Raw genomic sequence first — 16,773 nt, forward strand, 5'->3', positions numbered from 1 at the left:
AAACAAGCCCTCCCAAGCGCTAGGGGCATGAAATAAAGCGCTATCTAGCGCTAAGAGCAAAAGCAAAGCCCCAGCAAGGTCTGGAGGCGGGCAGGGGGGCAGGGGGGCAGGGGGGCAAGGCTGGACCCAGAGCCAGCACACTGGGTCTCCAGGCAGGGAGACAGTCCAAGTGGCGGTCCTCTGGCCCAGCAGCAGCAACAGCCCCCTCTGGCAAGGATCCAAAAGTAGAACAGTTTCTGTGGGGACACAGCCCCATTTTTATACTAAGAAATTCTTTGTTTCAGGGTGCAGGGTGGGGGGAAAACCTGTTGCAGCTGGCTTGGGAGTACCCTGATGGCCCAACCACCCCTTTCATTCACTGGGGAGGCTTGGGTCGTTAGACAAACCACAGGGGGCGGAGCCAGCATTGTGTGGGGAAAAACCCAGCCCATCCAGGACCCAGGTGCACTCCTCCCACACATCACTCATGCTGATCTCACACTCACCACCGGGCAGACCCATCCAGACTTCCTGGAGCCTGGCATGCCACCCAGCTCCAGCCAATCACGCTCCAGCACCCTCACTACACACATACATCAATGTCCAGAAGTAGCACTTCCCTTCTAGACACATACAAGCCGCACATACCATTGCACAGCATTTATTCTCACAAGTTCACACATACCAAACTCGAGCCTGCACTCCCCACACATCAGGAACTACCAGGGACACACACATTCCCCATGCATTCCTATGGGAGGGCAGGCCAGCCATACTACACGCACGCACTTTACCCTGGGACACAGGGAAAAAGTGCGCAAAGACCCAAGAATCACTAACACTGGGTCACAAATAAAAGCAAAAAGTTTAGGGGTGAACCTGCCCTAAGGCCCAAGTTCAACATGTCCTTTGTGCCTTTTTTATGTTTTCGCAATAAAAACATATTTAAAAAAAAAAGATTGTTGAGGAATTTCAATCTGGACCCGGGGGGCGGTAAAGTAGTATGCCTGTAAATGGTTGTTTATCAGAGATGCTGATGGTGAAAGAGAGAGCCTCGCAGTCATTGTATTTAGAGTCCGTGATTTTAACTTTGAGATGGTCCTTGTGTATGATGGCTAACCCTCCTCCCTTTCTTTTTTTTCTATCAAGTCTGCAAGTGCAGTAATTGGGAGGAGTTGCTGCTTTAAAGTCTGGGCTGGAGGAATCGTCACCCCAGGTTTCTGTGATGAATAGTAGGTCTAGGTTATGTGATTCTATAAATTCAGAAATTTCAATTTTGTGTTTGGGGACCGACCGCACGTTGATAAGTGCTGCTAGGATTTGGTGAGTGGGGATCTTGGGAGGGGTAGGGGTCGTGCACATTGCACATTTGTGAGGGCCTATGATGGGATTCGTGTAAAGCAGATGAGGAATGGAGTGTGGCAAGTCCACTGAGGTCATGATTTCTCGGAGTTGATCGGATGAATATTTGAATGTATGTGCTTTAAGCGCAGAGTAAGGCAGTACGGGGTCAAGGGGAATGGCCCTAGGCCCGGCCTCGGCGCGGACGAGCGCAGACGAGCTTGCCTTATGCGCGCCTTCGGCACGCAATCGTCGCGCCCGCTGCACTCGTCCAATGTGTGAGCATGTTTTTATGCGAGTCGAAATGACGGAAGAGGGGGCGTGGCCAGCGCCAGTGGGCGTGTCCTATTGAGCCCGGGATGGCAGCGAGATAAACTGAAACTGACCTGCAACAGCGTTTAGTCGGCTATGCAGGGAATCAGATTTAGCCAAGGTAGAGAGTGCCCAGGGGGTAAGTGACGTTTAAAACATGCAAATCTGCTCAATTTTAGTACAATTAAAACAAATAGAGTTCTCGATATGGCTCCCGGCTTTCCGCCTCAGGAGTGGATCTGTAGGGCGACGCTATGATCTCAGCGCGCTTTAAGTAGGAAAAGGGGGAGTGGCCAGCGCGAGTGGGCATGTCCTATTGAGCCAGGGATGGCAGCGAGATAAACTGAAACTGACCTGCAACAGCGTTTAGTCGGCTATGCAGGGAATCAGATTTAGCCAAGGTAGAGAGTGCCCAGGGGATAAGTGCACGTTTAAAACATGCAAATCTGCTCAATTTTAGTACAATTAAAACAAATAGAATTCTCGATATGGCTCCCGGCTTTCCGCCTCAGGAGTGGATCTGTAGGGCGACGCTATGATCTCAGCGCGCTTTAAGTAGGAAAAGGGGACGTGGCCAGCGCGAGTGGGCGTGTCCTATTGAGCCAGGGATCGCGGCGAGATAAACTGAAACTGACCTGCAACAGCGTTTAGTCGGCTATGCAGGGAATCAGATTTAGCCAAGGTAGAGAGTGCCCAGGGGTAAGTGACGTTTAAAACATGCAAATCTGCTCAATTTTAGTGCAATTAAAACAAATAGAGTTCTCGATATGGCTCCCGGCTTTCCACCTCAGGAGTGGATCTGTAGACTTACGTCGATACAATAAAAGAGCCGGGCAAACAAAGAGCACATGTGTAACATCCTGGGTGGAATTATTGCACAAATTACACATAGGGGAGGAACCGTACCATTTGGACAATACATTGTTAAGTGGGAGAGAACCCTGCCTCAATAAAAGCCCAAAACGACGCACTCCATGAGGGAGGTTCCAAGTAATATAAGACTGTACTTTGTTTATCAGGCAAGAATCAATAGCTGGCTGAATGCCTCTCTTTGAAATACGCGCTTCCCTGTCCATAGTAAAACTCAATTTCCAGGTGGCCTGCTTCAAAGTTGCCTTAAGCTGTTATGATGATCAAGTAAAAAGTACTGATTCATCCAATTGAAGCAACTCCACCGCAGTTCTAAAATTTTTTACAACTAATGATTGCTCATTTAGGGTTCCTAATAATTCTTTCTGAATAAAGGATCTTAATGTACCAGGATCACCCTTTACAAGGCTTGAGACCCAGCGCACTATCCGTGCGAGACCCTGTACCCAACTACTGCGCGGCGCAAATTCCAGCCTAAGAGCCTCAACAAAACAGGCAGAGTTAACTGAGGCTAGATTCTGAAACATTTTACCTTCTGTTGTATTTAAAAAGCCCTAATTTCTTATGTCGAGTAGGTCGATACCATACAACAGGGACGCTGGGATTTTAGCACGGAAAACCTCTAGTAGAAGTGCGAAGTGTCGTCTGCCTGTGGATCTGTAAAGGGATATTAAGCTTTTACCTTGTGCCATTGCTTTCCTAATATTATTTCCTATGTGAGCATTTTCACTTGAGTTTCCACACACTATTTTTCCTAGGAAGACATATGAATTTACCACTTCCAATTTTAGTCCACCAACAGACCAAACACAGTTCCCAAGCTTCAACTTTTTCCTTCCCCGCATGCACATTATTTTACTTTTAGACACATTTATCTTTAAGTGATGGGCCTCTGCATATTCATTTAATACCTGCAGATGACTATTTAATCCCCTCGGTGTTAAATCCAGTATTAATATGTCGTCGGCATATAGCAAACAGAGTATCGAGTTTCCCCCCAATAATGGGGCGATACCTTCACTTAAGGACAGGGCATAGGGTAGATCAGATATATATAAAGAAAATAATAGGGGGGCCAACAAACAACCTTGTTTTAGGCCGTTTGTTGTAGAAATAGCTTGGGATAGACTTCTTTCCCCTCCCATCAAGACTCTACACCAAGTGTCAGTATGGAGAGCTCGAACCAACTCCAAAAGGGTGGCCGGCATGCCGAGGTCCGATAGTTTTCTCCACAGCAAAGGACGATCTACTTTGTCGAATGCTGTGGAGAATTCTATGAAAGCTGCGTACACTTTCCCTCATTGGACTTTAACATATTTTTCAGTTATTACTTGGAATGCCGTTAGATTATCCATGGTTCCATGCCTTCGCCTAAATCCGGTCTGTTCAAATGGAAGAATTTCACCCGAGTCCACCCAGACATTGATTTGCATCAGGAGGCATTTGGCGAAGACTTTACCCACGGCATCCAAAAGTGCAATTTGACGGTAATTGTGTGGGGCGACACGGTCTCCCTTCTTGAAGAGGGGGACTAAAATTCTACCCTTCCAAGATGGGAGAACGGTTTTATTTGCAACGCAGAATCTAAAGACCGGGAAAAGGATTTTACTCCACATTGCACTGTTTTGTTTCAAAACTGAGATTGGGAGTTCATCCGGGCCCATCGCCCCAGAGGAGCGCATACCCTTGATGGCCAGTTCAATATCTTTTTCAGAAGGTGGTTCATATGGAGAGGGGTCTTCATTTACTCTGCTACAATCAATCACATATCCGTTACTTGCATAAAGGTTCTGGCTATAGCCAACCCATATATGCTCCTCAATAGCAACTGGAAGTGGTCTTGATCTAACTCCACAACCCTTCCCGATAAGAGACCAGAATGTTCTTGTTTGACCTTTCAATGCAGCTTCCCTCAATTTTTGTTTTTTTTGTTTTTTTTTGGTAATCCTCATATATCATGAATGGAACTCTTGATGGAAAGCAGGCACCTCCATGCACCATTGGTCGTTCTGTACCGGCCCTCGTTGTTTATGGCCAAAAAGCGAAGTGGTATACCTGCATCCTCAAGTAGCCACTGCCTTCCCCTCCATACTCCTTTTTTTCGCCCATCTTTGGGCGCCCATGCTACCTAGGAGTCCAGGGAACCAGCAGGGCTCCAGACAAATCATTGGAAAACCAATCACCGAAGTTGCCATGCCACCTAGGCTTCCCAGACATTAGTCTCACTCACGGGGTCACATGCCATATCTGATTTACTTGTTATCATGATCTGCCGTAGACAATTAGCAAAGGTAGGGGGAGTTGGGTCCTTCCACGCCCTACAGATCTCTCGCCTTGCCAACAAAATGATGTAGAAGACAAATTTTGTGGGGAGATCGTCTACCTGATAAGCCGTGATAAGCCCTGAGATGATAGTGAGCGTTGAAACTAATATGGGCATTGAGAGGACATCTTCCAAGAATTCTCTTATCTTACTCCAGTATTCCTTCAATTCGGGACAATCTGCGAACATATGTACATCATCTGCTTTCAGATGACCGCACCTTGGGCAGTCATGATCTATGTTAGAGTATTTAGCTAGTTTCTTAGGCGTTATATAAACTCTATACATTGTGAACAGATGATTTCTTTTCAGAGCTGCTGGCTTAATTACAGCGTTTAACACTCTGAAAGAGTCGTGCCAAAACTCCATAAAGGACCCACTGGCCGGATTTATAGCGTTGCTCCATATTTTGCTAATTTCAGCCTCTGACACCTCCTCACCCTCTAACAGTGCTGAATACCAAAAAGATATTTGACTCTTCCACTTGCCCCCTCTCGTTACTGCATCAAATTTGGGATTGGGGGTATAGTTAACCGCAGATCTTACGGGTCTCCTTGCCCACCACCCTGATAGTTGATAATATTTAAACCCGGTCAAGGTCCCCCTTGTTAAATTGGAGAGCGTGTCCCAGCTTAAAAGCTTAAAAGCTGTCCATCTTCCTGCAAATCCCCCAATATTCCAACCCAGCCTGTTTTAATGGTAGCGATAAAAGGTCATTTAGGCATGCAGGTAGTCCGGGAGAATCCCATATCGGGGCCTGTGACGCATAATAAGGGATGTTCAGTTTATTCTTTACAAATGCCCAATTTTTCAAGGCTGTCCCCAAAATCTTCAACCTTACTTTTTTGAAAAATGTTGGGTCCCCGAATTTATAAAGGAAGAAACTCGATCCCTGGGGGACATCTTTTAACAAGGCAGAAAATAGCAAACCCATCGATGATTGGTCCAGTTGACCAGCCATGGTTCTAAAATGCTTGAAGTGGAAAGCTTGACAATACATAAGTAAATCTGGAAAAGCAAGCCCTCCTGTCTTTAGACCTCTCCTTAATTTTTTCCAAGCTATTCGAGGGCCTTTGGCATTCCAAATAAATGATCCTAATTTTCCTTGTAGTTTTTTAATTCAAGCTAACGGAAAAGATAAAGGGATTGCATTAAATAGGAAAGTGATTTTTGGAAGGATTATCATTTTCAAGAGGTTCACTCTTCCATAAATATTTAGGGGGAGCGAGGACCAACATTGTAGTAAAGCAATTATGTCTTTAGTGATTCTAACTAGATTATTTTTTGGGATTTATTCTATCTTATTCACTAGATGGACTCCCAGATACCTCATATTATCTTTTTTCCCTACTGAGTCTGTCTGCTGGTTCCATTCCATTATTTCCATTTTTTCCGGCGAGATCTAATAATCTGGGTATTGCTTCTTCTGGATTTGACGTATACATCAGCAGGTCATCTGCATACAATGCAAACTTCAATTCCATGTCAGCGATCTTAAAGGGTTTGATTAATGGTTCTGCTCTTAACATACAAACAAAAGGCTCAATATATAAGTCAAACAAAAGGGGGGACAAGGGACAGCCCTGACTCGTGCCTCGGGTAATGCATATCTGCTCTGTCAGGGAGCCATTTACTAAGACTTTTGCTGTTGGGGCTGAATACAGTAGCTTTATGGCTGTTGTAAAACTTTCAGGGAAGCCACATTTTTCCATCGTCATCCAGAGGTAGTCCCAGTCAACCTGGTCAAAAGCCTTGGCGGCGTTGACTGCCACAATAGTCAGGGGCAACTTCTTCTCTTGGGCTACATCTATTGCGGCAACTACTTGAAAGGTCAACTCATTGAGTTGCCTATCCGGAATGAATCCCCTTTGGTCGCAATGTACCAACGCTTTTACTACCTTTGCTAGTCTGGTTGCTAACACCCCTGTGAATACCTTATAATCTACGTTTAATAAGGAGATAGATCTATAAGACTCTATCCTACTCGGATCCTTATTTGGCTTCAATATTAGTGTAACTATAGCCTCAGCCCATGATCTTGGAGCCTGCCCCTCTAGAAGTAAAATATCATTAAACAATAAGGTCATAGCCCCTATTATCTGCTCTTGCACGATCTTGTACAATTCCACTGGAAGCCCATCTGGACCTGCGGCCTTGCCCTTAACCATCTTTGACAACTGAATCCTCACTTCTCCTTCTCTTATTTCAGAGCTGAGAAAAGACCTGTCTGAATCTACCAACTCAGGGATCTGTGCATTAGCCAGCCACATTTCTGTCTGCTGCCTACTCAAAGAAGGGTTAGCTCCATAAAGGGACTGCACGTACCTCATTACCTCTTCCCTAATCAGGTCAACATCATTAGTTTTTTCTCCCGTGCTTGTTAGTAGTAAACTGTCTATTAGGTTCCTTGTTCTGTCTGCTCGGGCTTTCCACGCTAATAGTCGCCCACACTTCTCGCCGTAGGCGAAATGTTGCAAATTACTTGTGTCCCACTTTTTCTTCAAGGTTTTATCTATCTCCGCTTGGTATTCAGCCCGCATACAATCCAGACCCCTCTGAAGAGATAGTCTATTATTGGTCTCATCCACAGATGCTCTTTGCAACTCTGATTCTTTGAGTTTGATTCTCGAAGTCCTTGCTTCCCTGCTCTCTCTCTCCAGTCTGTTCCTCCTTATCATCAGGGTTGTTAAAAGGCCTCGGGAAAAGGCTTTATATGCATCCCAGACAGTTTGTTTACTTTCTGTCCCGGTGTTGACCCTAAAGTACTCCTCCACCTGGGTCACTAGGTCTTGTGTGACCCCCTCTTCCAACAGCAACGTCCGATCTAGTGTCCATCTCCTTTGCTGCATTTTTTGCTTCAGACTGATCACCACCTCCACTATTGAGTGGTCTGACAGAATTGCTGGAATATATGATATAGAGTCAACTGCTGATGTGAGAGTTTTATCCAATAGAAAGAAGTCTATCCTAGAGTGATGTCTATATCTTCTGCTGTAGAAGGAATAATCTCTTTTCTGAGCCTCCAAATATCTGTCAAGTTAAAATCCCGTATTAGATTCTTCAACTCCAATCTAGTTTTTTTGGGGGGTGTGAATTTTACTCTTGAGGTTCGATCCAGTTCTTTATCAAAGATTAAGTTGAAATCGCCCCCCAGGATTATGGGACCCTCTGTCTCTATTAAACTGATTTTGAGTTTCAACAGAGCCCCAGGGGCATCCAAGTTCGGACCATAGTAAACTGCACAGGTAAGAGGGGTACTCCCAGCAATCAAAGACGTCACCAACCACCTACCGGAGTTATCTGTCTCATGTTTAATAAGCCTAATCCCTGTGCCTGCTCTGATAATTATTGCCACCCCTCGCGTACTGCCACCACTCCCTCAATTTAACCCATGTACTATCCTCCCTTTCTTTTCTCATCTTAACCTTCACCCTAGTCTTCCTTCTCTTGAGTATTAAGGGCCAGATGTAGGAGCCCTAATACCGGTCGTTTCCGACCGGTATTAGGGTTTGCAGATGTAGGGCATGCATTTACAGAATCGGTATTTTACCGATTCTGTATTTACCGATTCGGTAAAATTACCGAATCGGTAAATACAGACTCTGTAAAATACCGATTCTGTAAATGCAGATATAGCTGGCACATGTCAGAGTGCCACAGGGCTTTTAGAATCGGTATTTTACCACCCAATCCAATTGGGTGGTAAAATACCGATTCCAGGTGTGGAAAGATCGCTTGAGGAATCTGCAAGGATTCTTCTTCATCCTTATTTCTGAAGATCTCTAGATTAAGATTGGAGATCTTACAATTAAGATCCCCAACCAAAAATATATGAGGGGTAGGTTCTGCTTCAGTGACTTTCTTTATGTATGAAAAGATATTTTTAAAAAGTACATTGTGGCAAGCATCCGGAGGAATGTAAGCATTTATCAGAATCAATGGTTTACCCTTTCCAGCGTTGCCCATGTTGAACAAAGTTATTGCCTGAAAAAGGTTACTAGGGTCTATGTAATAAGGATAGCTCCATTTTATCTTATTAGACAACAGGCAAGCCACCCCGCCCCTTGCATGTCCTCTCCTGGATGGAATTGCTCTGCCGTCCAACGTAAAGTAATCTTTGCCTAGTGAGCTAAGGGCACGCTGCAGAGTTCGACGTGGACTGAATTTTACCCAGCGATTCAGAAATGTAAGAAATGCGACACCGAATTCCCATAATGTGACTAAGCTGTGAGCATAGTGCAAGCGGCCATAAAATACAACATATTTTCAGTCTCAGCTCCTTTAAACTGTTCGTGTGCTCTATTTATCTTCCATCGAAAGTGTCACCGGAAGCTAGTTCCACGGGGCTGCCCCCCTCGGAGCTGTCATCTGGCACATCGCAAACACATCTCTCGAAAGAAGTGTGAATCCATGCTGCAAAGGCATTGCGCGCCAGTGAGCCATCCACCGAGCCCCGTGCAAGAATCACTTTTAACAAGTCAGCGTTTAACAGGTGCAATTAAATTAGCTCAGAGACGTGTGAGTCGGAAAGAAAGAAAGCATTTTAAGGACATCCTTGGAGAGGCTATGTGGGCGGCTGAACTATTTTAAAACCATTTAGCCACAAGGAGGAATTTAAGAATAAGGCCATTTGATTTTCATTCATTCAAACTAAAGGCTTTTTTTAAGTATGATTCTTTCTGTGCGGTTACAGATAGATGTACAAAACACTTGGCTGTCATGCCATATAAAGGAGTACCTGTCGGCTGCCTACACATGACAAAAAATGTGACATTCAAAAGGAAGGGATAAGAAGTCACATAGCACTCTTCGGAAATAAATACACAAACCAACTAACTTCTCAACTTGTATTGGATTACTAACATATTGTTTAACACAGAATTTACTAAAGTAATCCAGGTTGGTTTTCTCTCATGCTCTAAATTTAATGAAACAACCAAGACAGTAGAGCCGTATAATTTGCTATAAGTTGATCATGATGTGTTAATCAAATAATTTTCATGCGTGTACGTAGAAACTGAAATTGTTCAGTATCAGTCCATCAATCCATCCATCCATTCATCCAAGTGTCATCCGTCCTTGTCTTCATCCATCGATCCACCCACCCATCTACCCGATTCACACATCCACCATCCCACCAGTCCATCCTTTATCCATCTATCCATCGTCCCTCTTTTTGGTCATCCATCGATCAATCCATCTGCACATCTACTTAATTCACATATCCACCATCCCACCAGTCCATCCATCCATCTATCCATCCAGCCATCCATGCAACCATCCATCGTTTGTTCTTCTGTTTATTTATTTATTTATTTATTTGTGCGGTTTATATAGCGCTTGAATCACTCCTCATGGAGTATCTCCGCGCTTGTGGAACCGGTAAACAGCGGGCATGGAATAGAGGTGAAGTTAGATATCATTTTTAAACAAGATGGTTTTTAGAAGTTTTCGAAATGTAAGATGTTCTTTACATTGTCTCAATGACAGAGGGAGTTTGTTCCACAGCTTGGGACCAGCAATGGATAGGGCTTTACCTCCATGTCCGGACTTCTTTGCATGGGGAACTACCAGATGGAGGTCTTTGCTCGATCTGAGGGAACGTGTTGGAACGTGGGGAACAAATTTCTGTTCGAGATAGACGGGCCCTTGTCCGTTCAGACACTTATGGATCAAGCAGCAAATTTTAAACTTGGCTCTTTGTCGAATTGGGAGCCAATGCAGCTGTTCAAGTAGGGGCTTGGATGCAGTTCTCGGGGGAGCATTCAGAACAAGGCGAGCTGCCGTGTTCTGAATGACTTGTAGCTTAGCCAGCACTCCTTTGTTTGCCGAAAGCAGCAAGCCATTGCAATAGTCGATCCGACTAAGGATCAGTGCTTGGACGAGAGTTTTCTTAACCGAGTCAGGTAGTAAAGGGAAAACTTTGCGAAGCAGACTGATGGTATAGAAGCATATCCCTGAGATGTAACTTCTGTGTTTCTTCAGCGACAGATCGTGGGCAAACCGAATTCCCAGGTTCTTCACGACCTGTCTAGGTTCAGGGACTGCTCCTAGGTCTGACGGCCACCATTTCGGAGTCCATCGAATTTTTGCCTCCCCAAACAACATAACCTCCGTTTTGTTGACATCACATTGGTGGTAGTTGATAGACATCCATTTTGCCACTGCCTTCAGGCCTGAAGAGAAAGAGTTCCTAACCTCAGCGGAAAGAGTTTTAAAAGGGAAGAGGAGCTGCGTGTCATCTGCGTATGATACGGGGATGAAGCCGTACCTACGCAATACTTCCGCCAGGGGTGCCACATAGATATTAAAAAGGGTTGGGCTCAAACAAGAGCCCTGTGGCACCCCCTTAGAAATCTCTGTTTCCGCTGAGCGATATGCACCCATGGTGACTCTCTGGGTGCGATCAGCTAGTAAGCTCTTCAGCCAGTCAAGGGCTTTATTCTTAATGCCAGCGTTCGACAACCGTTCAGTCAAGATAGAATGAGACACGGTGTTGAACGCTGCAGACAGATCTAATAGAACCAGTATAACTGAGAAGCCCTTGTCCTGGTACATGTGAAGGTCATCAGTGACAGACAGGAGGGTGGATTCTGTGCTATGTGTGGGGCGGAACCCTGACTGGGAGTAGTCCAGGGCATTGGCGAGTTCAATATGGCCGGATAAATGGCGGTTCACATGTTTCTCTATTAGTTTCCCCAGAAATGGTAAAAGGGAAATGGGTCTTAAGTTGGTTAGATCAGACCATGGAGTAGCAGTGTTTTTTCTTATCGGTCTGACAAGAGCTCGTTTCCACTCCTTAGGGACAACGCCTGAAGTAAGTGAAAGATGCACTAATTCAGTATTCTTTGGGCATAGTTGTTCTGCCAATACAGGCATTAGCCTGGCAGGGATGGTGTCATCTGGGCTCCCACTCTTAATCTGTTTTATAAGTATAGATGTTTCTTGTAATGAGATTGGAGGAAGGATATCCAAGGAGTATTTATCCAATCTAGCTTCTGTTTGTGTCTGAGGGAATACTAAGTCTATGGGAGTGGCCCGGTTTGTGCATACTATTTTATCATAGATAGTGTTCATTTTGTTTGTGAAAAAACAAGAAATTTCATCACACAGCTGTTGGGAGGCCATTTCAGGGGATTCGCATGCAGTAGGTTTAGCGAATGTTTGTAGAATTTGAAAAAGAACCCTAGGGGAGTGCTGTGCGAATCGTAGAAGGATAATGCGTCCCAGTATTTTTTCTTATCCTCTTGAAGATGAGACGTTCTCCATCTTTTTTCCAGTTTCCTAGCTCCTAATTTCAATATTCTTAGATGATCAGAAAACCAGATTTCTTGTTTTTTAGCTGGCCTAGATTTGAAATGCTTCAATGGGGCAATTTGGTCTATAACTCTCTTTGTTTCTCCTTCAAATCTTTTAAGAGCAATTTCAATATTATCCAGAGGTGGGAGAACCGGGGAATTAAATATTTCACCAAAGGTGGTGTTGGTAACTTTATGCCACTGTCTGCGGACACTGGGTAGCGAGCTGGAGCATGAAGGGGTAGGTGCCTGGAAGGGGGTACTAAATTCTACGATAAAATGGTCAGTCCAGCTCACTTGAGTAGCCGCTGGGCAGGAGACAAGCGGGACGTTGGAGCATATCAGGTCTAAGGTATGACCTGCCCGATGCGTAGGTCCACAATTCCTTAATATTAATCCTAAGGATGATAGATCTACTAGTAGGGATTGTGCTTCCTTACAGTCTGGTTTCTCACTGTGTACGTTAAAATCTCCAACTAATATGAACTTGCTATTATAGTTGATATGTGGGGCTAGTAGTTCAACCAAAATATTAGAAAAATTGTTGTAGGGACCAGGCGGACGATACACTAAAGCACCTTTATAGTTTTCTTTAGGGGATGTGTGTATTGTGAAAACTAAAATGTCAATTTCGGAAGACGTGAGTTCGTCTAGGACAGAGATGGTCAGCTCTTCATTATAAACAATAGCAATCCCACCGCCAGTTTTCGCTGGATGGTCTAGCCTAAGTATTTTATAGTTGCAGGGGATTCCTAGAGTTATGGCTGGGGTACTGTGTGGTTTAAGCCACGTTTCCGTGAGATAGCATACCTCTGGTTGTTTGGAGGAAATTAGTTCCCAGACCTCAGCAGTATGTTTAGAAAGAGATCTGCTATTACACAGGATGTTAGTACATCCTAATAGAGGATCATCAGCAGCTTTCGAAATAGAAATAGGGGGAGGCAAAGGATTGGGGCAACTTATATAGGACGTCTTTCTGATATGCGTAGAAAATTGCGTGTGGCACAAGCAGCAAGAAAAAGGTCCTTCAACCTCTGGTAGTAAGCTGCAGCTTACGCCAGGTGTATCGTGCGTATTTAGACTCAGCAGTACCTGCGAAGTGTAAGTTAGCCTTTTCTGGGAGGATACATGGGGCACAATTATAAAGTCCTCCATGTCCCTTGGCCCGGTCTGGCGCGGATGGGCGCAGACGGGCAGGTCTTTGGCTCGTCTTTGGTGCATATGAAGGCACCCCCCTGCGCGCAACCGCTGCGTGCTAGAGCCGACGAGTGGCTAAATAGCCCTTAGTGCAGGAAGGCTAGAGCGCTAACCGCTCGACCCGCCAAACAGGAAGTGTGTGGGCGTGTCTCTCTGGCTCGTACCTGTCCCGCCCTCCGCTCAATGGTATTGGATACCGAGTCGGACCAGGGCGGGCAGGCTGTAACACAAAGCACAGAGTTTACAGAGTGAATCCTAAAGCCCCTGGCAGCTCCGTGAATGAGCACGAGCACAGAGGGTAAGTGTGTTTAAAATTAGCAATCAATTTATAACACTGTAAAAGATTTCCAAATTCGCAATCAATTTAAAATCAATTTAACATTGGGACATAGAATTCACAGTTCGTATCCACAAAGCCAGCAGAGTATTACTGCTCTGCAAGTAATTACCTGGCGCCACAAAGCGGGGTCGGAAGACACTGCCACTGTTCATCCATCAATCAATCCCTTTGCCCATCTACCCAATTTACACATGCATCCATTTAGCCAATCTTCAACGCACCCATCAATCTTCTTTAGTCACGTGTGTACTTTGTATATGTATGTTTATATACTTATGCACAGGTCTATGTGTTATGCATATGTGCCACGAATATGTTTCCTTATAGCAAGGACATGCATTTATACTAATGACAAGGTACACTAATGCAAAATTGTAATGCCTGCAATCAAAACAATGCAATTGGAAATAAAAAGAGCTAAAGACTATTGAAACATGAACTCAACTCACTAAATGTACATGTCTGAAAATAAGTTCTGTTTATAGGACCATAAACTAATAATGTAGGTTGACAATTGCAATTCCTAACTCTTACAATGCATATAATGCTGTTGGAGACAAAAAAACTCTATAGAAGCAGTGTTCCACTGAATACACACAACTGGAAGGAATTTGTGCCTAAAGATTTCTTTGAGTACATTTTTTTGCCTGCATACATAAGGCAACATTCTGTGCTTTTTACAATTCCTTCATAAATATATCTAAATACACGGATATAGAACGCAGGTGTGCCATTCACAACTCCAGTTTAAAGTTTGGCACAACACTATTAGCAAAGATCAATTTAGCATTTTGTGAATAACTTTGCCAACCTCTACATTCAATTAGTCATTAATTCCATCCGCCCGGCAATTCTTGATATTCTGAACTCTTCCATCACCTTCGGTATGGTTCCCCCGGCATGGAAGTGTGCGATGGTTAAGGTCCTCTTAAAGAAACCTAACCTGGACCAATCCAATCTGGGCAACTATTGCGCAATATCTCTTCCCCCTTGGCTGAGTAAGCTGATTGAGAAACACATTAATACCACACTTGTAGATTATATGGAATCTAACAACTTACTCCATGGTTCTCAAACCGGCTTTCGTCCTCAGCTCGGGATGGAGATGGCCCTTCTAGCAGTAACGGAGGAGGCAAGGAGGTTACTGGACCAGGGAGGTACAGCGGCAATCATCCTCCTAGACCTCAGGGCGTGTTTGAAACTGTTAACCATAACACCTTGTCCTATCGACTCAAAAATAAGGGAGTGACGGGAACGACAATAACCTGGTTCGAGTCCTTCCTCAGTGACCGCTTCTTCCAAGTCTTTGAAGGAGATGTTGTGTCCACCCGGTTGCCTCTTTAATGTGGGGTTCCTCAGGCTCTGCCCTGACCCCTACGCTATTTAATATCTACTTGAGTCCCCTGGCGGAGATTGTCCATCCATTCGGCATAAAGATCGTCACCTATCCAGATGACACACAGCTCGTAGAGGCATTAAACCACCCGAGAGGTCATCTAGCACCCTAGGTCCCTGCCTAGAGGAGGTGGCTGAGTGGATGGAACTCTCATACCTTAAGTTCAATGGGGACAAAACCAAGCTTATGCTCCTGGTCAACCCTCCTCCTTCCATCTCCGCTCCCTTGTGGCCAGCCTGTCTTGGCCCTGCCCCAGCTCCAAAGGCACAGATCAAGAGCCTTGGCATGTTGCTCACCAGCTTCCTCAGTTTTAACCACTAGCCCACTAAGCTCTCAGCCACCTGTTACGGCCTGATGAGAATGCTGCGGAAAATCATCTCCCTCCTTCCCTTCCAGGCAAGAAGGATTATGGTACAGGCCCTTATACTCGCTCGCCTCGACAATGGGAACGGCCTGTACCTGGTAGCTCCCCAATTACCATCCATAAACTGTAAATGATTCTGAATTGTGCAGCCCATCAACTTCTCCAGATTCCCCGGTTGCAATCTGCGAAACCAGCACTGAGGAGCCACCACTGGCTCCCAATCTCAGTCAGGATACAGTTCAAAGCCATGTGCCTGGCTCACAGAGCCATTTTGAAGACCAGTCCGGTCATCATTCACTCCCTTGTCACTCCCTATCACCCCTCCAGAAACCTTCGCTCAAGCTCTGCTTTTCTGGCCACTTCAAAGAAAATTTGAAGATCTAGATGGGTCGGACGCTCCTTTTCCTTTAATGCATCAAACCTCTGGAACACTCGCCCATCCACTCTGCGGAAGGAAAATAATCTGCGGCCTTCCACACACTCTTAAAAACCCATCTTTTCAATTCATCGCTCTGACGTCACTGCTCCTCTGCCTGTTCTAGTTACTAGGGCAAATGGGATTCGTAGTACTATGAGGGTTCCCAAAACATGTGAAATTGTGACGGGACGTTTAAATTGCATATGCAAATTTTGCCATAAAAACAAAAATTGTGAATCAAGTGTACATAATTTGGCCATTTTATAGTGCTTTCCTATATTTGATGCTTTTTTTGGTTTAGTTGACGTTTTTCAGTTAGTTTTGAGACATAAACGAAAAACAAGCTGCTCATTGAATAAGAATCACTTCTGTATATGAGTGTTAACATTTGAGAATAAGAAACAAGAGTTCTCATTGAAGCTTTCGGTTTTAGACGAGCATTTTGATTTGCTGGTGTAACTTTCCCTTACAAAGGGCCCTTTTCTTACTCTCCTTTCACCTCTACAGCCTTCAGAATCAGCTTGAATGGTTGCCTGACCCCCACATTGCCCTAAGATATGTGAGGCACTTGTCACTCTATAGTTTTTTAGGTCGAGCCTGAGCAGCGCCGCGAGACATGCTGTATTGAAATATGGACTTAAAGCCCGCCCATATTTGTCATTGGTTTGTGTCATTATCCTTAGTAAATGCTGGCTTCTTATTTGGTAATAGTCGTGTTAGTCCCTCCTTAGTAATGCCTTGTCTTTATTGAGTTTCTCCTACTGCAGGTACGACATGATTTCCTGCAACATTCAGCCCACCAGGCGTGCTTTCACGGGGCGCTTTTACAAAAAAAACGATGTTTGTCAACTTGACAAACAAATGCTTTTTTTGGTAAAAATGACCCATTCCACGCTTTCACTTTAATAGCGACCGCAGACCTTTCTTTAGACAAG

Source organism: Lissotriton helveticus, chromosome 5_1 (genome assembly GCF_964261635.1).
Source record: "Lissotriton helveticus chromosome 5_1, aLisHel1.1, whole genome shotgun sequence".
NCBI lineage: Eukaryota > Metazoa > Chordata > Amphibia > Caudata > Salamandridae > Lissotriton > Lissotriton helveticus.